Source organism: Schistocerca serialis, chromosome 1 (genome assembly GCF_023864345.2).
Source record: "Schistocerca serialis cubense isolate TAMUIC-IGC-003099 chromosome 1, iqSchSeri2.2, whole genome shotgun sequence".
NCBI lineage: Eukaryota > Metazoa > Arthropoda > Insecta > Orthoptera > Acrididae > Schistocerca > Schistocerca serialis.
In genome coordinates this window covers 324,079,148-324,100,412 of record NC_064638.1, presented here as the reverse complement: position 1 = coordinate 324,100,412, position 21,265 = coordinate 324,079,148, and the positions used below count along the sequence as shown (strand labels likewise).

The following is a 21,265-nucleotide window of genomic DNA, read 5'->3' as shown; positions in this document are numbered from 1 at the left end:
GACACTCATCGGTGAAGAGAACTTGATGTCAATCCTGAGCGGTCCATTCGGCATGTTGTTGGGCCCATCTCTACCGCCGTGCATGGTGTCGCGGTTGTAAAGGTGGACCTCGCGATGGATGTCGAGAGTGAAGTTACGCATCATGCAGCCTATTGCGCACAGTTTGAATCGTAACACGACGTCCTGTGGCTGCACGAAAAGCATTATTAAACATGGTGGCGTTGCTGTCAGGGTTCCTGCGAGCCATAATCCGTAGGTAGCGGTGGTCATCCACTGCAGTAGTAGCCCTTGGACGGCCTAAGCGAGGCATGTCATCTACAGTTCTTGTCTCTCTGTTTCTCCTCTACGTCCGGCAACATCGCTTTGGTTCACTCCGAGACGCCTTGACACTTCCCTTGTTGAGAACCCTTCCTGGCACCAAGTAACAATCGAACCGCGGTATTGACCTTCTAGGAATGATTGAACTTCAGACAACGTGAGATGTGTACCTCCTTCCTGGTGGAGTGATTGGAACTGTACGGCTGTCGGACGTCCTCCGTCTAATAGGAGCTGCTCATGCTCTTTGGGCGGGTTTAGTGACATCTCTGAACAGTCAAAGGGTCTGTGTCTGTGATACAATGCCCACAGTCAACGTCTATCTTCAGGAATTCTGGGAACCAGAGTGATGCAAAACTTTTTTTGATGTATTTGACTCCCTTCCAAATGAAAGCACGATTGTTCAGGGGATTAGAAATAAATTGCAAATAGTTCTCCCGAGAAACGCTGACTGTTCTCGGATCTGCAAATTTTAATACCGATATCTGCGCCAAAAACAGTTTTCCACACTCTGTCTAGAGAACACAAAGTTGCGATATTTTACCAGGGAACAGCTTACAACAAGTGTTGAACATTTACATTATTCTGTGGAGAAATATAATTTCAATGCTTCTATACCTAAAATCATGGTGATGTCTTTCCAAGAATCCTGACTAGCGCAAGGTCTTCGTAGGAACAAATTATAAAGTTCTAGATTCTTGGTTGCTAAAAGCCCTTAATCCAAGAAGATGCTATTCGTCTCAACCTGGGAAATTTAAGCTATATGTATATCTCCTAGAAGAATTTTGGGAGGAAAAATGTAGCAATACAGAATAATAAATTTCCAAAACCATCATACTATCGTCCCACCTACATGGCAGTGAACTATCGGCAATAAAATGTAAGGACAATGTCAGAATGCGGACTGTAAACGTGAGTTTATTAGGTCAGTTACAGGTATAACTAGAAAACATGGAATAGAAACGATGACATTGCTGAATATATGCAGCTTAGAAGAAACCAAAATAAATCATAAAAAACAACTGATTGAACCTCACGTAGGTTACTCTCAACAGAAAATTACGTTGGAGTACCATCACACTGCGCAATTTACGGATGTTCCATCTAGGGCCGTACCGAGCCTGCAGCCACAGAGGGGGTGTGGAAGCTGATCGGACGAAAGAAAAGAAAAGAAGAAAAAAAGTCGGTTTAAGAATTATCCGGCAGATATGCATGAGTTCTCTTATGATTTGCCTAGGAGAAGTAGACTTTTTCTCAACTGACAACTAAATACAGAGGCCGAGCGGTTCTAGGCGCTTCAGTCCGGAACCGCGCTGCTGCTACGGTCGCAGTTTCGAATCATGCCTCGGGCATGGATGTGTGTGATGTCCTTAGGTTAGTTAGGTTTAAGTAGTTCTAGGTCTAGGGGGAAAAAAATCACGAATAAGCATTCTGTGACTGATCAATAACTCTCGCCGCGTGGTCTAGGGCGCTTTGTCACGGTTCGCGCGGCTCCCCCGTCGGAGGTTTCTTGTCCTCCCGCGGGCAGGAGTGTGTGTGTGTGTGTGTGTGTGTGTGTGTGTGTGTTGTCCTTAGCGTAAGTTAGTTTAAGTTAGATTAAGTAGTGTGTAAGTCTAGGGACCGATGACATCAGTATTTTGGTTCCATAGGAACTTACCAGCACCACCACCACCACTACCACCAAACAACTGTCGTTGTACTTATAGACAGGTACGTACTCTTTTCATCTACGCTGAGCCCTCCCATGCAAACAAGCGTTTTCTCTGACATCGGTCATTATAGTGATCAAGTTAGTGGTATTCTAAGATCACTGAAAATAGGCCTTAACGACGTATTAGCTATTTTGTGCTTACTACAGTGCAAATGAAGCTCAATACATCTTAAAACATAGAAAACCTTAATTTTCTTTGTTAATCACTCCGATAGATTCTTAATTGGTATAATTCTTGTACCAGTACTCCCGTACTTTTATACTCGTAGGTATGAAGCTGGGCATCCATCATGCTCTTCTGCCTACGACAATTAAAAGTCACCTTTATCTCAAAAATTTCCACAAATATTAAGCTTTAGTGCAAAATTGGTAGGCACTGTTAGAAACCGGTTAAAAAACCTTTCTAATGATAACAAGATTATGAAAAGGAAAGTGGCCACCCACTCACCATATAGTGGAGATGCTGAGTCACAGGTAGGCACAACAAAAAACTGTCACAAATAAATCTTTCGGTCAGTAAGGCCTTCGTCAGCAATAGACGACACACACACACACACACACACACACACACACACACAGAGAGAGAGAGAGAGAGAGAGAGAGAGAGAGAGAGAGGGAGAGAGAGAGACACGCAAACGCAACTCACACACACGACTGCAGTCTCAGATAACTGAAACCACAGACGAGTAGCAATTATAATATTATTACTTTCCATCCTGGATTTTCTATTGTTTGACTTTCCAATGGTAACTCATTCAAACCTGTACGATCAGTATGCTTTGGCCCTGAGCTCTATGCGACTTAATATCTTAGGTCATCAGTCCCCTAGAACTTAGAACTACTTAAACATAACTAATCTAAGGACATCACACACATCTATGCCCGAGGCAGGATTCGAACGTTCGACCGTAGCGGGCGCGTGGTTCCAGACTGAAGCGCCTCGAACCGCTCGTCCACAGCGGCCGGCTCAGTATGCTTTGAGAAAAAGGCATGTTAACTTGAAAAATAATATATTTGATCAATTCTCGCTGCCATTTGGTTTCGTTGTACTTAATTTTTATGAAGCCTATTTACAAAATTAAAAGTAGTTAAATAAGTGTCGAAAAAACTGAATAAATGTAGTTTTCTGGGGAAGGCGGGTCGCTATTAGATCTGCCAGAGGCGCAGGATCTCTGGTTTGGATTCCTAGCAGCAATTTCAGCACATCTTTCACGTGCATTAACTTCAAGAGAAGTACAGCTACGTTAAAATTTATTTGCTCCTTTATTACTTACTCATGATCCTTATATTCCGTCACCAACTTTGGGCAGAATTACGTTGGCGGTACACCGACGAAAATAAAGAATTTTATGATGGCACGGGCTTTCGGATTGTCTATTTTAATGAAACAAACGTAGAACGAATGTTTTATAAAAGCTTTCAGCAGATCAAGTAACTCTAAGTTTTCCTATAGAGCAATATGTAACAACGCAACGAAGGAAAACTTCGCTGAAATGAAAGCCGACATTGTCAAACTGCGAACGTTACTTCTTGGCCTCGTCGAAACATTCCCGCTTCAGAAAGCACTTTAGAGCATTGTATCTGAGTAGCAAACTGCAGCATTTGCTCATAATGATTCACAATAACGGTACAGTGCATGATAAAGAATATTGAAAGGCACCACAGCTTTAGCGTGAATTCCTCTGTTCGTATGATTTTGCTTTGAAAATAAAAGAAAATCACACCTCCAGCTACTTTAGAATTGTGTCGTCCTTTGGAGTCGGGAAAAATGGGAAATGTAATTGGTATGCGTGTGCACGTAATTCTCAGAGAGGAAAATTTCGTTAACAACGCGACGTGTACTGCTAAATTACGCCATTTAACGTTATTCCGCGCCCGGAGGCATATGACTTTTATTCGGTCGCTCTGTTGCTGAGAAGAGCGCTCAAGCTAAAATGAAATGCACTCAGCGAAAGCTGCTGTAAATATGGTTAGATCCTCATCATAATGGCTAAGTAAAGGGATGGCACGTCTGCTCAGAAGCTTATTTAAGGACAGAGTAAATAATTCAGAACTGTGTGGATATTTTCGAGTGAAAATTTCCCACAAAGATGTATTTAATACTTCAATATACGTGGAACAGCAGCTGCTTGATGTTAAGATGTACAGTTTTGGTGCGCCCTTGTTAAATCTGAATCAGGTGTACTAGCGACTCCGATGTGTGGACCATTCGAGCTAGCCGACTGGCTCTGCAATACAGCTTGAAAGCAGTGCTAGACAGCTTTACACTTTCCATGGCATTGTTTTCCAGAAATGGTCTTTACGTTTGTGAAGCATATCCTAGACAGTTCCCACAAGCGCAGTAACGCCTACTAATTGTAATTGCTATTATATTTTCGTTTTTTTAATTTCGTGGGACAGGCACACTCTGGCTTCCGAAAATACTGAAAAACGAAAGTGTCGTAGAAGCTTTTCTTGAAACGGTGAAATATAGGTCTACTATAGACGCGTAAAGAATTTGAACAGACATCACTGCTTCACGTAAAGAAGTATGTCGAACATTAGGTCAGAACGACTTGTATCCCTTTCATAATTTTTGGATGCAACACCAGATCGACAGCGGTGGTAAACAACCACAGGAAATTACCATTGGATTATCGGTAAGTGGCGATTAATTCAATTAATGCCGTTTATAGCCATCACTGGTGTAGCTTCAATGCATCGACATACCTCTAACACATACTGTAGCTGAGTCCAGTTTTGTAATTTGCATTTGTGGTGCAGTTTGATTGGGCGTCATTTAACTGTCCTGTTGCCTTACTGAAACTTCTTACAAACTCACGTAAGGGGACGTCCTGCAAAATTTTTTGCTGTTGACGTTACGAGAGGTTACTATGTCTATCAAATTACTAATAGCCTTTTAGTATAAAAGAGATTATGCATACTGCAGTCATCGGCTCACACATTTAAATACAACACATTCTCTGCCGAATACATCGGCCACCTGTTTCACGTTTACTGGCCATCAAGAACGAATGACCATAATCTGTCTTGCATCCTGACTTAATGGCGACCCAAGTTCGACTCCAACATCGGCATGGAGACCTCACAAACGCTATGGTCAGAGCTTGTCTTGGGAGCGCTGACTATTTGGCCGGCGTCAAAGAAGTTCACAGTATACAAGGTGGTCAGAAACAATCTGAAAAGCTTGTAAGGGTGCTGCAGGGTAGTTTCATTTCATAGTTAATTAGCGTTGAAGTTAGCCAAACAGGCCGTTGCCCGCGCAAATTCAAGCGGCTTGTCGGAGACAGTGTCGCCAAACGTGTTCTTCGTTTGGTTGCCTAAAACCGAACAAGAGAGCGATACAGACATTGGACATGGGACTGTAGTAAGGATCGAACCCGAGTTATCGCTTACGCTAAGAGAAGAACTGACGCTAATTGCATCTGGTTGGGCAGTTGAGTTTGCGCACGCTACGGTCTGATTGACTAATTTCAATGCTAATTAACTCGGAAAAGGTGCAACGTATCGAATTATTTTTCTTAACATTTATTTCTCGGCACAATCTGTCCTGCAACACCCATACAGGCTTTTTAGACTGTTTCTGACCAACGTCTATTATCAAGTTGCCCTCAGCTACCGCTCGTGGCCCTTATTTAAGAACTTGCATCGGCTGTTGAAGGCAATGCGTATCGCCTGGCAACACTGACTGAGGGAGGAGACCAGCCTTGCCATTTCGCTGGATTTCTACCGCATTCGTACTTTTAATGACTTTGTTAATTCCGTGCGACGACGTGCCTGTTGATTCCTGTACATTCTTATAAAACTATCTCGTTCTATTTTGGCTCTAGTGGACTGTGACACGGCACCTATGATCTGATTTACTTATTCTACTGTGTTTCAGTTGTGAATAAACCCGAGTATTAAAAGACAGTGTCGAATCCTTCGGTCGGTACATCAGCTGCGTTACATATCAGCCTGTAGGGAAGGATGAACAGTTAAGTCTGCAGACAAAAGCTGTACACAGGAGATGAATATCTGCTCGCATTATGAACCTCATTAACTGGCACAAAAATGTCCGCAGAAGAGGAGTGAAATATGTGTAGTAGTCGATAGTGGAAACATTGAAATAAAAAGCGAATAGTGTCAATCAGTAGTTTTATCTGTGGAGTATTGACTATTGTAATGAGGATTTTATGTGCATAACAAGGAAACAGATATATCTTCACACTCACTGTAAGTTGTACACATATTTATACGAACTAATTATGTTGCCGTTGTTTATAATACCAGTTCTTGAAAATATTTGCCATTCCGTCTAAAACATCATCAGAATATCAGTAGAGATTTTGTTACAAAATAATGCTTAGTGCTACAGAGAGATCGACAGCTTTAGTGCTTGAATTTGTTGGTAGTCAGTTTAGCGACACTTCTACTCAACAGCTCCTTGCCGCAAACGCATTATCCATTACTCACTTGCAGGCTACTTGTCGTTTCTGGGCTGGCCTGCAGGAAGACTGTGGTTTTAATTCCTCTCGCTTCAGTTGACACACATCATACGTGCGTGCTGAAACAAAAGAAAAAAAAAATTCAAATGTGTGTGAAATCTTACGAGGCTTAACTGCTAAGGTCATCAGTCCCTAAGCTTACACTCTACTTAACCTAAATTATCCTAAGGACAAACACACACACCCATGCCCGAGGGAGGACTCGAACCTCCGCCGCGACCAGCCGCATAGTCCCTGACTGCAGCGCCCCAGACCGCTCGGCTAATCCCGCGCGGCAACAAAAGAAAATACTCCTTATTTAACGTGATAACGTGTTTGTCGATTCAGAAAGTCTCTAGTATCCTGGAAGTTGAAGCTACAGTTAGTAATTCTTTTATCAAATACTGAACTCGAAATCAGTTCATCCCAGTTTTCGATGCAAAGTAAGTTATTTGTTGCTTGAAATATATTGTACATTTTCCAGTCTAACAGTTTAGTGATTTGTGCAATAACAATTATTTCTCAAAAAATGTGGACTAGTTGACTACTTTATTGTGTTTATGTTTCGAATTCTCACCTGTTTCTGTTTCACACAATTTCATTTCAGAATAATTTAAATTAGCTTTATTTTAATTATAACAAAACAAAATTCAAGAAAAGTCAATCAGACTAGTGGCATTCGATAGAATGAATCCCGCTTTCAGTACAGAAAAGTGTTTTAATCCTAATCTACACTACTGACCACTAAAATTGCTACACCACAAAGATGACGTGCTACAGACGCGAAATTTAACCGACAGGAAGAAGATTCTGTGATATGCAAATGATTAGCTTTTCAGAGCATTCACACAAGGTTGGCGCCGGTGGTGACAGCTACAACGTGCTGACATGAGGAAAGTTTCCAACCGATTTCTCATACACAGACAGCAGTTGACCGGCGTTGCCTGAGGAAACGTTGTTGTGATGCCTCGTGTAAGCAGGAGAAATGCGTTCATCGCGTTTCCGACTTTGATAAAGGTCGAATTGTAGCCTATCGCGATTGCGTTTTATACACTCCTGGAAATTGAAATAAGAACACCGTGAATTCATTGTCCCAGGAAGGGGAAACTTTATTGACACATTCCTGAGGTCAGATACATCACATGATCACACTGACAGAACCACAGGCACATAGACACAGGCAACAGAGCATGCACAATGTCGGCACTAGTACAGTGTATATCCACCTTTCGCAGCAATGCAGGCTGCTATTCTCCCATGGAGACGATCGTAGAGATGCTGGATGTAGTCCTGTGGAACGGCTTGATATGCCATTTCCACCTGGCGCCTCAGTTGGACCAGCGTTCGTGCTGGACGTGCAGACCTTGTGAGACGACGCTTCATCCAGTCCCAAACATGCTCAATGGGGGACAGACCCGGAGATCTTGCTGGCCAGGGTAGTTGACTTACACCTTCTAGAGCACGTTGGGTGGCACGGGATACATGCGGACGTGCATTGTCCTGTTGGAACAGCAAGTTCCCTTGCCGGTCTAGGAATGGTAGAACGATGGGTTCGATGACGGTTTGGATGTACCGTGCACTATTCAGTGTCCCCTCGACGATCACCAGTGGTGTACGGCCAGTGTAGGAGATCGTTCCCCACACCATGATGCCGGGTGTTGGCCCTGTGTGCCTCGGTTGTATGCAGTCCTGATTGTGGCGCTCACCTGCACGGCGTCAAACACGCATACGACCATCATTGGCACCAAGGCAGAAGCGACTCTCATCGCTGAAGACGACACGTCTCCATTCGTCCCTCCATTCACGCCTGTCGCGACACCACTGGAGGCGGGCTGCACGATGTTGGGGAGTGAGCGGAAGACGGCCTAACGGTGTGCGGGACCGTAGCCCAGCTTCATGGAGACGGTTGCGAATGGTCCTCGCCGATACCCCAGGAGCAACAGTGTCCCTAATTTGCTGGGAAGTGGCGGTGCGGTCCCCTACGGCACTGCGTAGGATCCTACGGTCTTGGCGAGCATCCGTGCGTCGCTGCGGTCCGGTCCCAGGTCGACGGGCACGTGCACCTTCCGCCGACCACTGGCGACAACATCGATGTACTGTGAAGACCTCACGCCCCACGTGTTGAGCAATTCGGCGGTACGTCCACCCGGCCTCCCGCATGCCCACTATACGCCCTCGCTCAAAGTCCGTCAACTGCACATACGGTTCACGTCCACGCTGTCGCGGCATGCTACCAGTGTTAAAGACTGCGATGGAGCTCCGTATGCCACGGCAAACTGGCTGACACTGACGGCGGCGGTGCACAAATGCTGCGCAGCTAGCGCCATTCGACGGCCAACACCGCGGTTCCTGGTGTGTCCGCTGTGCCGTGCGTGTGATCATTGCTTGTACAGCCCTCTCGCAGTGTCCGGAGCAAGTATGGTGGGTCTGACACACCGGTGTCAATGTGTTCTTTTTTCCATTTCCAGGAGTGTAGTATCGCGACATTGCTGCTCGCGTTGGTCGAGGTCCAATGACTGTTAGCAGAATATGGAATCGGTGGGTTCAGGAGGGTAACACGGAACGCCGTGCTGGATCCCAACGGCCTCATGTCACTAGCAGTCGAGATGACAGGCATCTTATCCGCGTGGCTGTAACGGATCGTGCAGTCACGTCTCGATCCCTGAGTCAACAGATGGGGACGTTTGCAAGACAACAACCATCTGCACGAACAGTTCGACGACGTTTGCAGCAGCATGGACTATCAGCTCGGAGACCATCACTGCGGTTACCCTTCACGCTGCATCACAGACAGGAGCGCCTGAGATGGTGTACTCAACGACGAATCTGGCTGCGCGAATTGCAAAATGTCATTTTTTCGGATGAATCCAGGTTCTGTTTACAGCATCATGATGGTCGCATCCATGTTTGGCGACATCGTGGTGAACGCACATAAGAAGCATGTATTCGTCATCTTCATACTGGCGTATCATCCGGCGTGATGGCATGGGGTGCCATTCGTTACACGTCTCGGTCACCTCTTGTTCGCAATGACGGCACTTTGAACAGAGGACGTTACATTTCAGATGTGTTACGACTCGTGGTTCTATCCTTCATTCGATCCCTGCGAAACACTACATTTCAGCAGGATAATGCACGACCGCATGTTGCAGGTCCTGTACGGGAATTTCTGTATACAGAAAATGTTCGACTGCTGCCCTGGCCGGCACATTCTCCGGATCACTCACCAACTGAAAACGTCTGGTCAATGGTGTCCGAGCAACTAGCTCGTCACAATACGCCAGTCACTACTCTTGATGAACTGTGGTATCGTGTTGAAGCTGCATGGGCAGCTGTACCTGTACACGCCATCCAAGCTCTGCTTGACTCAATGCCCAGGCGTATCAAGGCCGTTATTACGGGCAGAGGTGGTTGTTCTGGGTACTGATATCTCAGGATCTATGCACCCAAATTGCGTGAAAATGTAATCACATGTCAGTTCTAGTATAATATATTTGTCCAATGAATACCCGTTTGTCATCTCCATTTCTTCTTGGTGCAGCAATTTTAATGGCCAGTAGTGTGTATATGTGTCTGAAACGGTAAATAAGTATTCGTTAGTTCCCTGTAATTATCACATAAATACGAGGAATTTTTCGTTTCTTTTTTTCCATGGTAAAATTAGTCGCGAAGTTAATAGCACAACGAAAATCCGGCGAAGCTTTGTGGACGAGTGTTGCACAGTGTTTCTGCTTTGCTTTCAATTCTGGGGGTACAGCGAGCACGTAAAGATGCCTGGAGTCATAAAGTCTCCTGCCAAGTGTGAAGTGCGCGCTGCCATTCCATTTCTCCATGCTGTGAGGTCCATCTGATTTCATGCAGTCAACATAACGTTACTGTCATGTGTGACAGCAAAGTACTGCAATGGTCAGGAACTTTCGAAGCAAGATGTACAGACGGTCAAGATGCAGGCAATCAAGGAAGGATGCGAGCTTCAACCGATGATCTTGTTCTACAACTACATCTACATCAACATCTACGTGTATTCCAGTAGCCAACGTACAGTGCATCGCAGAAGGTACCTTGTACATTACTTGTCATTTTCATTCCTGTTCCACTCCCAAACAGAGAGAGGGAAAAACGACTGTCTATATGCCTCTTTATGAACCCTAATATCTCTTAACCTATCTTCATAGTAGTTATGCGAAATATACGTTCGCGGCAGTAGAATCGTTCTACAGTCAACTGCAAAAGCCTGTTCTCTACATTTTCTCAGTAGTGCTCCACGAAGAGAACGTTACTTCCCTTCAGTGATTCCCACTTGAGTTCCCGAAACATCTCTGTAATACCTGCATGTTTCTCGAACCTACCGGTAACAAATCTAGGAGCCCGTCTTTGAACTGCCTCGGTGTCTTCCTTATCCGACCTCAAATCTGGTCTCGCAGCACAGAGCGGATCAGATTGTGGAAACGGGCCAATGTCAATTACTGTTAGTTATACAAGAACACACACAACTTTATTCCTCAAACCAATGCACAGTTTTCTCTTTAAAACAACAAAGATCAATGCACGGTTGAGTGCCCAAGTAACTTCTCCAGAATAAGTTTAAATGACTGCTTTTAAAACACTAGTATTTAGAGTAACGGCTGAAAGCCTTACTTAAGTAAAATAACAGTATCTTCTCGGCTATAGGACGAATTAATATTTCAGATCAGCTAAGAAAATTCTTTAAAAGCCAAGCATTTACAAATTCCGGCTAAAGGTCATATTAAGGAAAATTCAAGTTAATTCTTCGGCTGAAAGCCCAATTAAAAAAATTTCTTTTCATAATGAAGGAGAGACTTTAAAGATAAGCCTTTACACAGTACAACAGAAAAACTTGAAGTGTCTTGTCGGCTGAAGGCTAAAGCAAATACACAGGAATAATTAAAGACAACCTTAAGATAAACATTTACGGAACACGGGTGAAGGCCGTTTCAAGAATTTACATACTAAAGCTACAGATTCTTAAACAAACGCGGCTGAAGGCCTAAATACAGAGCAACAAGAATTTTAAAAGAAACATGGCTGAAGGCCTAATCTTAAAATAGTTGTCATGGAGTTCGGCTGAAGGCCATACACTAAACATAAAACAGACAATATTAATACACGGCTGAAGGCCTTGCACAGTACCTGGGACCAAATAAAATGACAAACAACAAACAACGGTGCTCAGAAGTGTTCCATGGGTCGGCCTGGGGAGGAAACTCTAACCACAGTTTAGGTGAGACAGGCAGACAAGCGTAACACTAAACAATCGAGTTGCAACACGATCTAGGGATGGCTGAAGAACCAAACAATCAATTCCCTCTGTCGCAACCGACCAACTGCCTACTCCAGCACGCAGACAGCACTAATCTACTCAGTGGAAATCACAAAAGCTACACGCAGTTCCACGTAAACACACTTGCACAAGAACTCGGACAATCGTAAAAGCAATCACTGTGGAACAACAACGACGAATCAGTTCGACACACAGAGAGTTTCCACAAGCGGTCGGCGACCAAATACACGTCATCCGATGAGACGACCGACCAAACGACCACCCCAGGTCGTTCCCAGTCAAATTACGTGTGTCGGCGACGGCCAGGTGTATCTTGGCTGTACGAAGCTGACTGCAGCTCCACCGCTACTCAACTCCGTGTCCGCTCGGAACTCGGAGACACGGCGACCCGGGCACCCTGGCTCGGACCCATCCATGCAAAGATAACTCTTGCCCATTGGGCACGACAACTCTGCACAAGGAAGGAACCGACCCATGTCCGGCAAGATGACCAAGTGATGAGGCCCAGAAACGAAATTAGAATTATATTAATACCGTCAGCTGCCGACGGGCGTTGATATATATCAACGGGGACAGGTGAAAAGTCTGCCCCGATTGGGACTCGAACCCGGTATCTCCTGCTTACATGGCAGACGCTCTATCCATCTTTTTATTTATTTATTTATTTTTTCTTTCATTTTGTTCGATATAGTTCGTTGCGTTTGGTCTGGGCGGACGTCACAAGACATCCGTTCAATTTGATCTTTGATTCCCTGACTCAGTTTTTTTTATTACAGAGAGCACGCAGCCCTCAAGCCATCTGAGCCACTGAGGGCACAGTGGATAGGGCGACTGCAGGGACCATCTCGCGCATGCCTCCCGCGAGACCCATATTCTCACCTTGCATGTCCGCACACTACATTCCTAGTGTCCCATAGCAACGCACTCATTAGTCGTGGAAGACATTCTTACCTGTCCGAAAGAACAGACACCATATCCATGTAAGTATATAGGCCCAGAAACGGTCAAAAGACCAAATACACGTCGCCCGATGAGACGACCAACCGAACGACTGACCAACGGTCGTCCCGCTCCAGTCTCCTTCCGTCGGACGGTTCATGTGTGTCGCCAGCGGTCGGCGAGCACTGGCTGTCCGCACCTCACTGGAGCTCCGTCCCCGACTTCACTGCTGTTGCGTCCGAACTGCACTCCCGACAGACGACGACCCGGAAATGCCATCGGTCGCTCCAGAGATTGTGCGACAGTGCATTTATCGATAAGCGCTGCTGCTGCCACTCACGGGCAGGTAAAGCAGAAAGTTAGTGACGCCAGTAAGAAAACGAGGCGGCAGTACGGTGAAAGAAGATGACAAACAATAAACGGCGTAAACACGAGCCGCCCACAGCTCACGACCTGGTGCGAATTCCAAACACTCGAACCGTACTCAACAATGGGCCGCACTAGTGTCCGACATGCGGCGTCCTTTATACAGAAGAACCACACTTTCCAAAAAATTCTCCCAATGAACCACAGACGACCATTCGCCTTCCCTACTACAATCCATACATGCTCATTCCATTTCATATTCGTTTGCAATGTTGGGCCTAGATATCTAATCGACATGAGTGTGTCGAGCAGCACTCTAGGAATGCTGTACTCAATGTGGGTTTGTTTTTTCTGCACATCTGCATTAATTTACATTTTTCTACATTTAGAGCTAGCTGCCATTCATCATACCAACCAGAAATTTTTGTCTAAGTCTTGTATCCTCATACACTCAATGACGACAGCTTGCCGTACGCCACAGCACCATCAGTGAACAGTCACAGACTGTTGCTTATCCTGTCTGCCAGTTCATTTTTGTATATAGAAAGTAACAGTGGTCCTGTCACACTTCTCTGGGGCACTTCTGACGGGCACTCGCCGTCGAGTATAGCATACAGGGTTCCGTTACTTTTAAAGTCCTCGAGCCATACCTGGGAACTTATTCCGTGTGCTTGTGCCTTCATTAACAGTCGGCACTGCTGCACCGAGTCAGTTTCTTTACGGAAATCTACGAATATGGAATTCGGCTGTTGCCTCTCATCCATGGTTCATAGGATCTCACCAGAAACGGGCAATCTGAGTTTCGCCCGAGCGATGCTTCCTAAACCTTGCTGATTTGTGGACAGAAGCTCCTCCCTCTCAAGGAAATTTGTGATATTCGAACTGAGAATATGTTCAAGGATTCTGCAGTAAACCCACGTTAAAGATATTTCTCTGTAATTTTTCGGATCCTTCTTTTACACTCCTTACATACGGGAGCCATCTGCCCTTTCTTCCATTCGATCACTCAGCAAGTAAGTCAAGCGATTCGAGAAATTCGTCTAGGAAGGGCATTTCAGAATATGCGAAGGGGAATGTTATCGTCAGGCATTGTCCTTCTTCAAGACAACGCTCGGCCGCACACCGCAGCTGCAACATAGACGCTCCTGCAGCGTTTTCGACGGGAAGTGTCTGATCACCCACCATACAGCCCGGACTTTGCTCCCTCTGATTTTCATCTCTTTGTTCTCATGAACCACTGCCTATGAGGAATTATTTTATTACTTTGACATAGGCAACGAGCACCAGACCAACGCAGAGAATTCGCGGAAAGCATAGGGGGCTGCCATCTACGACATGTGTTTTGGGAAGTTGGTACTACGCTACGTCAAATGTCTAAGTCAGAGAAGAAGTAGTTGGAAGGTGTAGCTAAAACTGCAAATTAAAAGTTTTTATTTTTCATTATGGTTTCATAATAACCGAGCTGACCTGGAAAAAAAATCCCTCGTAATTTCGATGATTTCCGGCTTCATGGGTAATGCGACGGTACTAGCTTAAGGACTTCAGTCGAAAACTACCGAAATAATGTAGAGTCACCCCTGCCACCCATACAAGTCTCAATCATACTGAACACTCGTCTACAAGTCCTAAGAAGTGATAGCTATTTTTTTTACAACATTACACGTATTTCTAAAGAGAATTTCCTACGTTTTTCCAGAAGAGTATAGCGGGCCTTTGAGAGTTTTGCGAACAGGAAGCAGAGGTGGCTTGTTAAAATATTATCGTTTGTGAAAATTGTGAGGGCCACAGTGACACATATGACCCGCTCGTGCAGCACAAGTAACGCTCATTGCGTTAGCTTTCAAGACGGGAAGGTGAGCAACACCCGGAGCGAATCCACGTGGCGGATTAACAACCGTTGTTCTAGCAGACTGCCGAGCCTGAGTGTGGTTTGACGCTGTTTTTCACACTCGTTTACGCAAATACTGACATGCCACCCAAATTCCGCCTTAGAGACTACGATAGACAAATACACTGAAGCTTCCAAAGAAACTGGCATAGACATGCGTATTCAAATACAGAGATACGTAAACAGGCAGAATACGAAGCTGCCGTCTGCAACACCTATATAACACGACAACTGTCTGGTGCAGTTGTTAGATCGGTTGCTGCTGCTACAGTGACAGGTTATCATGATTTAAGTAAGTTTGAACGTGGTGTTATAGTCGACGCACGAGCGATCTCCGAGGTAGCGATGAAGTGGGGATTTTCCCGTTCGACCATTTCACGAGTGTACCGAGAACATCAGGAATCCGATAAAAAATCAAATCTCCGGCATCGACGCGGCCGGAAAAACATCATGTAAGAACGGGACGAACGACGACTGAAGGGAATCGTTCTAGGTGACAGAAGTGCAACCTTTCGGCAAACTGCTGCACATTTCAATGCTGGGCCATCAACAAATGGCAGCGTGCGAACCATTCAACAAAACATAATTGATATGGGCTTCTGGAGCCGCAGGCCCACCCGTGAACCTTTGATGAATGCAAGACACAATGTTTTACGCCTCCCCTGGGTCCGTCAACATCGACAGTGGACAGTTGATGATTGGAAACATGTTGCCTGATCGGACAAGTGTAGTTTCAAATTGTATCCAGCGGATGAACGTGTGCGGGTATGGAGACAACCTCATGAATCCATGGACCGTGCATGTCAGCAGTGGACTGTTCAAGCTGGTGGAGGATCTGTAACGGTGTGGGGCGTGTGCAGTCGGAGTGATATGGGACCTTTGATAAGCTTCGATACGACTCTGACAGGAGACACGTGCGTAAGCATCCTGTCTGATCATCTGTATCCATTCATATCCATTGTGCATCCAAACGGACTTCAGAAAATCCAGCAGGACAATGCGACAGCCCACACGTTCAGAATTTCTACATAGTGGCTCTAGAAACACTCGTCTGAGTTTAAACACTTCCGCTATCCACCCAATTGCCCAGACACGAACGTTAATGAGCATACCTGCGAGTCCTTGCAAGGTGCTGTTCAGATGAGATCTCCTACCCCTCGTACTCTTACAGGTTTATGGACAGTCCTGCAGGATTCATGGAGCCAGTTTCCTCCAGCACTACTTCAGACATTAATCGAGTCCATGCCACGATGTGTTGAGGCACTTCTAGGTGCTCGCGGGGGCCCTACACGATATTAGACAGGTCTACCAGTTTCTTTGGCTCTTCAGCGTAGTTCAATAAGTTTAGACACAGAGCAAAGTTTACATGAGATGAGGACATAGTTTCCTTCCCTCAGGCTACCTTGAAAGCTATGGTATCAGGAAGAACATCCGACTATATAGTTAAATAATACAATAAAATTCGCAAAGTTCCGAGAAAATAGAACACCTAGTATAGGGGATAAACATGAGGGAAAAGAGGGAACGAGAAGGATACATGCGACTGAAATAAACTACATACCACAGATGAGGTACACAAAAATACATAAATGTTCAGGATTGCATAACTACACGATTTCTGACTTTAAGAATTCGGTGAGATCCGCACATACTGCAATCCTTCTTTCTAAACATGGCCTCACTAAGCTTCTGATATTTCTGGGGATCTCGGTCACTTCGTGGTTTATTAAGTATTAAAAGGTTGTTTAAATATGATTAGACGATTAAGCTGGCTACCGAATGTATCCCAGATATACAAAATATTTCAAAATGTTTTGACGATTTCAAATTTTAATAACGCGCGGTGAGGACAAGACACAGCGACGGTGGCGGCGTCTGCTAGTAGTGTGGAGTTTCCTTCCAAAATACAAGGTGTGTGAGAAAACTAATGATACTGACAACACTGCAGCGATCTGGCAACGTTGTTCTACTTGCGTAGAGCGGTGTGTTCATCCCTTCCATATGCTTAGTCCGAGTTTCAGCACCGTACAGCCATCATGTGATTTTTGAGAGCGCCATCAGTGAAGTTGTGTTGTTGTTGTGTATTACGAAAATTGAACAACTGAATACACAGCAAAGTTATGCCATAAAGCATTGTGTTAAACTTGGGGAATCCGCGAGTGTGATATTGAAAAAGGTGAAACAGGCCAATGGGGAACATTCCTTACCAAGACGACAAGTTTATCGCTACCAAGACAGAGAAGAAAAATACCGCGGGTGTGTAGCTACCGAAGGGATCTAATTTGAAGGGGAAAATATTGTTGGTTGAAAAAAATAAAACAAAATCAGTCACACCTCATACAGGTCAGTAACCATGTCGTACTGATAAACGCAACATGGAGCGTTCACGATGGAATGCTATTTTCGGTACGGCGAATCAGTCAGGCGCCTGCCTTTCTTAAGCATGTCAAAATTCAGCCGCGCAATATCCATTTCCTGTTCGTGGAACAATAAAGAATTACGTAGAAAACTTCTGTGCATCGAATCGAAAGTTAACTGGCTGTCGGAAAACCGTCCAAACTCCTGAGAACATCCGAAGTACCATTATCAGTTTACAAACAATTCCGCGTCGTCCATTACGAAAATTTAGCCCCAACAAGATGGTGCGACATGCCACACATCCAATAACGCCTTGCAAGTTCTCCGTGAAGCATTTCGTAATCGCGTTTGTGTGGAATGGCCGCCTTGTATCTTAAAAATACAACCTGTCTGTTCGAGTGTTCATCGGAGTGTTGTGTAAAAATTGAAGTAAATCGGCCAAGAACTACGTATTCTTTCTTTCTTTCGTTTACGCCATAGCCATAGTCCCGCAGCGATCGCAGGGTCGGAGTGGTTACAACGAATTTGGCAACGTTAGTTGTTAGGGATGGTCGGATGCCCTTCCTGCCGCCACTCTGTACCCCCCAGGACGGAATCAGTGTACCCCAACTGTCTGTGGCTAGTGCAAATCATGAAATAGTGCGGTGGTGTTTCAAATGTCTGCGACGCCTGTAACTGAGGCGGAACGTGGGGACCAGCCCGGTATGCACCTAGTGGGATGTGGAAAGCCGCCTAAAAACCACATCCAGGCTGGCCGGCACACCGGCCCTCGTCATTACTCCGCCGGGCGGATTCGATCCGGGACAGGCGCGCCTACCAGAGTCCAGGAGGCAGCGCGTAAGCGCTCTCGGCTACCCTGGCGGGTGTCAAGAACTACATATAGAGTGTCCAAATTTCGAAGCAATCGCTGAAGAAAACTTTCAGAGATTTAAGATGTTGAACAAACGAACAATTACATTTTTATTTATATAGATGTAAATGTTCGTTTGTACAAAATCTTGAACATAGGGAAATTCTTCACCAATTGCTTTGAAATTTTGGTACAACGTTGCATTCGAAATGCGCTTGGTTTTCTATACCTGAAGGTATGGTGTATTCATTATATATATATAACTACAAATATGGCCATGTGCCAGGACTGTACAAGAATGTGATTTGTATCATACAGCCAACAGGTTGCATCAAGACTTGACGTGGTTTTGACACCGACTACAGGTGTCTTCATCAGAAAAACTAAAAGCAGTTACCTATAAAGATAATAAAGGCATTATCGTAGAGGAAACCAAGAAGAGAAGGTTATTGCACAGCATAAATTTTATACAGTGATTATATTCACACGGATGAAAACAAATTTACGAGCAAAATGCTCTCACTATATAAAATAAAATCACATTTAAAAACCATATAAAAATTAAGAGTATGGGACCTGACATAGCAATGGTTCTCGTCAAAAATAAAAAAATAATGTCATAACACATTATACGCTGCTAAATACTGTGAGAGAAAACACGCACTGGAAATGTTATCAGACTAGGACGCTCACAGGCCGAAGTTGCCTGGACACGAAACAAGTCGCGCCATCTGTTAACAATCGAAGAAACCAGCTGTTGCATTAACAAAAATGTTTTAAACACACTACTGGCCATTAAAATTGCTACACCAAGAAGAAATGCACATGATAAACGGCTATTCATTGGACAAATATATTATACTAGAACTGACAAGTGATTACATTTTCACGCGATTTGGGTGCATAGATCCTGAGAAATCAGTACTCAGAACAACCACCTCTGCCCGTAATAACGGCCTTGATACGCCTGGGCATTGAGTCAAACAGAGCTTGGATGGCGTGTACAGGTACAGCTTCCCTTGCAGCTTCAACACACGATACCACAGTTCATCAACAGTAGTGACTGGCGTATTGTGACGAGTCAGTCGCTCGGCCACCACTGACCAGACGTTTACAATTGGTGAGAGATCTGGAGAATGTGCTGTCCAGGGCAGCAGTCGAACATTTTCTGTATCCAGCAAGACCGGTACAGGACCGGCATAATGCGGTCGAGCATTATCCTGCTGAAATGTAGGGTTTCGCGGGATCGAATGAAGGGTAGAGCCACGGGTCGTAACACATCGGAAATGTAACGTCCACTGTTCAAAGTGCCGTCAATGCGAACAAGAGGTGACCAGTGGCATCGCATACCATCACACCGGGTGGTACGTCAGTATGGCGATGACGAATACACGCTTCCAATGCAAGTTCACCGCGATGTCGCCAAACACGGATGCGACCATCATGATGCTGTAAACAGAACCTTGATTCATCCCAAAAAATGACGTTTTGCCATTCGTGCACCCAGGTTCGTCGTTGAGTACACCGTCGCAGGCGCTCTGAGTGTGATGCAGCGCCAAAGGTAACCGCAGCCATGGTCTCCGAGCTGATAATCCATGCTGCTGCAAACGTCGTCGAACTGTTCTTGCAGATGGTTGTTGTCTTGCAAACGACCTCATCTGTTCCCTCAGTGATCGAGACGTGGCTGTACGATCCGTTACAGCCACGTGGATAAGATGCCTGTCATCTCGACTGCTAGTGATACGAGACCGTTGAGATCCAGCACGGCGTTCCGTATTACCCTCCTGAACCCACCGATTCCATATTCTGCTAACAGTCACTAGATCTCGACCGACGCGAGCAGCAATGTCGCGATACGATAAACCGCAATCGCTATAGGCTACAATCCGACCTTTATCAGAGTCGGAAAAGTGATGGGCACATTTCTCCTCCTTACACGAGGCATCACAACAACGTTTCACCAGGCAACGCCGGTCAACTGCTGTTTGTGTATGAGAAATCGGTTGGAAACGTTCTTCATGTCAGCACGTTGTAGGTGTCGTCACCGCCGCCAACCTTGTGTGAATGCTCTGAAAAGCTAATCATTTACATATCACAGCACCTTTTTCTTGTCGGTTAAATTTCGCGTCTATAGCACGTCATGTTCGTGGTGTAGCTATTTTAATGGCCAGTGGTGTACTATACAAGTGTTCGTCTCGCAAGTCCGCAGTCAGTATTATGCAAATTAAAAATTTTTTGAGGAAAATGCAATAGTAAATATTCTATATATTTGTGTGAATACGAATTATTATATAGCAAATGAAAAGGAGATAGAAATATGATATTTTAGAGTTGTGCTCTGAGGAGAACGAGGAGTCAATTTTAGGTGATTCCAAGTAAGGTCTTCATGCAATTAAAGAAATTTTTGTCACGTAGCTGCAACTGTTCATTCAGAATGAAAACAACGTTAAGAGAAAGGTGTTTGAATATTTTTAATTCTTCAAGGCTATTAAGTGTGAAGTCTTTCTTTTCTGTATGCAGGGTAATTGTCATGGACTTATTTAGGCTTATGGACTGTAATTGAAAAAGTATCAGCAAAGGACGAGTTATATATATATATATATATACCCCCGAGTTATATATATATATATACCCCTTTCCCAAGAGATGTTGGTTAAGTCCAACAGAGGAAGAAAATGTTCAAATGTGTTTGAATTTCTAAGGGACCAAACTGCTGAGGTCATCAGCCCCTAGCCCTAAACTAACTGACGCTAAGGACAATGCACACACCCATGCCCGAGGGAGGACACCAACGTCTGGTGGTAGGGGCCGTGCAATCCGTGACATGGCGCCTCAAACAGCGCGGCCCCTCCGCGCAGCTCGACAGGAGGAAATCCAAGCAAAGAGAGTAGTTAAAGAAGAAAAAGTGAAGAGTTGGGAAACATTCACGGATAAATTAGAGGAAAATAGCAAGGTGAACCAGAAACTGTTATGTGGGTTGTTGAAAAGAGAGAGAGGATATAAAAGCGATTGAAACATTCGTTTGGAATATTGTCAGGGACATGATAGGCATCAGGGAAGTGATGAAGGA

General features: G+C 44.8%; 1 long non-coding RNA gene across 1 annotated transcript in view; it reads right to left on the bottom strand.

The window, feature by feature from the left end:
- LOC126457344 (uncharacterized) overlaps positions 1 to 21,265 on the bottom strand; it is a 523,254-nt gene that overhangs the window by 165,719 nt on the left and 336,270 nt on the right. Inside the window, exon 2 of the long non-coding RNA XR_007585460.1 lies at positions 6,482 to 6,572. This is a non-coding gene — a long non-coding RNA (uncharacterized LOC126457344). The remainder of the gene's footprint in view (positions 1 to 6,481; positions 6,573 to 21,265) is intronic.